The following is a 3,128-nucleotide window of genomic DNA, read 5'->3' as shown; positions in this document are numbered from 1 at the left end:
TCCCAGGACCCTGGGATCATGACCTGAACTGAAGGCAGACACTTAACTGACTGAGCCACCCAGGTGCCCAGAAATTATCCTCATTAAAAAAAAAAAAATTAAGCGGCGCAGCCCAAAAAATTTTTAAAGGTTTTATGTATTTATTTGAGAGACACAGAGAGAGCATGAGCGAGGGGATTGTGCGCGCGCTCTCTCTCTGTCAAATGAATAAATTAAATCTTTTTTAAAAATTTTTAAAAAAATGAAATTTGCAACCAGAGATCTTAGAGAAAGGAGGAGTTGGGCAGGAAAGCAGAGAGGGTAGGAGGAGGCAGTAAAGATCAAATGGGGCATTGGAAAGTAAACACGGACATTAAACATGGGATGATTTTGAGCCTCAGTCCCAGGAACCCAGGAACATACCTGAACTCCCCACCAAAAATATTGCTTCACAGATCTTTCAGGATCATTCTTTCTGTTTCTTGAGACCCTCTGAAGCCCCTGTCCTCAGAGAGTTTACTATTTAATGGGGAAAAGAAATGTAAACAGTAACAATATAGTGGTATATGTCTAATAGTATCATTTTTCACAATGGAGAGGGTGAGTGAGTCAAGGGAGGCCCCTAGAGAAGGCATTTGAAATAAAACGCTGGCGCTCGCTTTGGCAGCACATATACTAAAATTGGAACGATACAGAGAAGATGAGCATGGCCCCTGCGCAAGGATGACACGCAAATTCGTGAAGCGTTCCATATTTTTTGTATGGTGACTAACATAATATAATAAAAAAATTATTATTAAAAAAACAAATAAAGAGTACATTTGTCATGATGAAACTAAATTAAACTAAAATAATAAATAAAATAAAATAGGAGAAAAAATGAAATAAAATGCTGAATGGTAGAGATAAAAGGTCAGTGGGACAAGGTGATGGGGGAGAGTTTTCGAGGCAGAACATCCAAGATGAGGACACAGTCTATTATGGAAAAGCTCAGTGTCATGGAAAGCAGGGGATACAGCCAGAAATGTTGGCAAGGAACCTCTTTTAAAGATTCTTGTATGCCATGCTTGGGGCTTCAGTTTATCTCTTAGGAGATAGGCAATTATGCAAGATTTTAAGCAAGGGGGGGTAATGGTGTCAGATTTGCATTTTTTTTTTTAAAGATTTTTATTTATTTATTCGACAGAGATAGAGACAGCCAGAGAGAGAGGGAACACAAGCAGGGGGAGTGGGAGAGGAAGAAGCAGGCTCATAGCTGAAGAGCCTGATGTGGGGCTCGATCCCATAACGCCGGGATCACGCCCTGAGCCGAAGGCAGACGCTTAACCGCTGTGCCACCCAGGCGCCCCCAGATTTGCATTGTTGAAAGCCCCCTATGAGAGGTAGAAGGAAGAGATCCCATAAAGGGGGCCATAACTGCTGGTAAGCAAACCGTGTCTGCGCACCAACGAACCCACAATGGAAGTGTCGGAGGAAAGAATGCTGGGGAAATCCGAAGGAACAAGTCACTGAGGATTGGAATGGGGGGATGAAGACCGATAGATTGACGTGCTCACTGCTCACTCGGCACCTACTGTGAGTGTGTTCCAGGCCAGGGGAGCAGATAGAAGTTTGTGGCAATGCCAATTCATGAACAGAGGTGTTTGGGGGGATGGCGGAGACTAAGGTGTGACTCTATGCTGAAAGAGGAGGACCAGTGGAGCAGAATTTGAACATGGTTTTGAATAATGCATAGGAGCTGGGTAGGCAGAAGAAAAAATGATCCCAGTAAAACTCTTATTAACAAATCCTTTGGGACTAAAACTTTCTTGAACAAATTCCTGGTGGGTGAGGCCAGGGAAGTTCCAGACTGGGGACTGGCTTCTTAGCATGGTCTCTGTTGGGCTCACCCTAGCAGTCTCAGGGGCAGCATTTCCAGGGAACATCACCTGGGCTCCTGGGCCTCACAGAGCCCAGTCTCCAAAGAACTGGGGAAAGAAGGCCTAGTTTTAACCACACTTCATTTCCTTTTTTTTTTTTTTTAAGATTTTATTTATTTATTTATTTATTTATTTATTTATTTATTTATTTGACAGAGAGAGCAAGTGAGCTCAAGTGGGCAGAGCAGCAGGGAGAGGGAGAGAGAGAGAAGCAGACTCCCCACTGAGCAGAGAGCCTGATGCGAGGCTCGATCCCAGGACCCTGGGATCATGACCTGAGTCGAAGGCACAGGCTTAACCAACTGAGACACCCAGGCGCCCCACAACCACATTTCACTTCTGAGTGAAGTAAGAATACCCTCTTCCAGGGTGGGGAGGCAAAGCTTCCCTCCCTTGCAGGGAAAGAACCGTGGCTCTCAGTGGGAAGCTGCCAGTAGCAGGCCTCCAGGGCCGCCCACCCCTGACTCTCACGGCCATTTGTCCTCACTTCTATCGTAGCGCCTGTCACACTGCATTGCGATCCTTTATTTACTTGACTAATAATGATTTGTTTCTTACCAGACAATGCATTTCCTCAGGACGGAAACAGGCTTAATCATCCTGGCATCTCCTCTAGGGCCTGCAACCTAGCATGTGCCCAAGAAGTCGGTCAAGATTAGAAATGAATGGATGTGTGCTGTTTGCCCTAGTTAAGCCACCATTCACTGTTGCCTCTTCCCTAGATTAAGGCAAAAACCTCGAGCCAGAGCTCCTCTCTGCTCTGGCCTCCCACCCTGCTGTTTGCCGCATGAAGGAGAGACCAGAGCGGCCTTTCTCACACACCAATCCTATCACACCCCTTCCCTGCCCCAAACCCTTGAATGTTCAAGATTGTTCTTGGAATGACTTCCAAGCTCTTTAATTCACCCAACAAGCTTGATGCAACCTGGCCAGTTATTCTGTCAGACCCTCTTCCCACCTGGAGCTCAGGCTTGGGTCCTAGTGAATGCCTTTTGTTCACCACCATGTCCTGCTGTACTTTTTGGCTCTGGTTCTTCACATATGCTGGCAACATCTTTAAATTCTCCTCCCCCCAGGGGTGCCTGGGTGGCACAGTCGTTAAGCGTCTGCCTTCAGCTCAGGGTGTGATCCCAGTGCCCTGGGATCGAGCCCCACATCAGGCTCCTCCGCTGGGAGCCTGCTTCTTCCTCTCCCACTCCCCCTGCTTGTGTTCCCTCTCTCGCTGGCTGT

General features: G+C 46.5%; 1 non-coding gene across 1 annotated transcript; it reads left to right on the top strand.

Moving 5' to 3' along the window:
- Window positions 1–630: 630 nt before the first annotated feature.
- LOC117796867 lies at window positions 631–737 on the top strand. Its single transcript, XR_004621570.1, has one exon. It is a non-coding gene; the product is annotated as a U6 spliceosomal RNA (small nuclear RNA).
- Window positions 738–3,128: the final 2,391 nt, after the last annotated feature.

Source organism: Ailuropoda melanoleuca, chromosome 16, assembly GCF_002007445.2.
Source record: "Ailuropoda melanoleuca isolate Jingjing chromosome 16, ASM200744v2, whole genome shotgun sequence".
NCBI classification, from domain to species: domain Eukaryota; kingdom Metazoa; phylum Chordata; class Mammalia; order Carnivora; family Ursidae; genus Ailuropoda; species Ailuropoda melanoleuca.
This window is presented reverse-complemented; position numbering and strand designations above follow the sequence as displayed.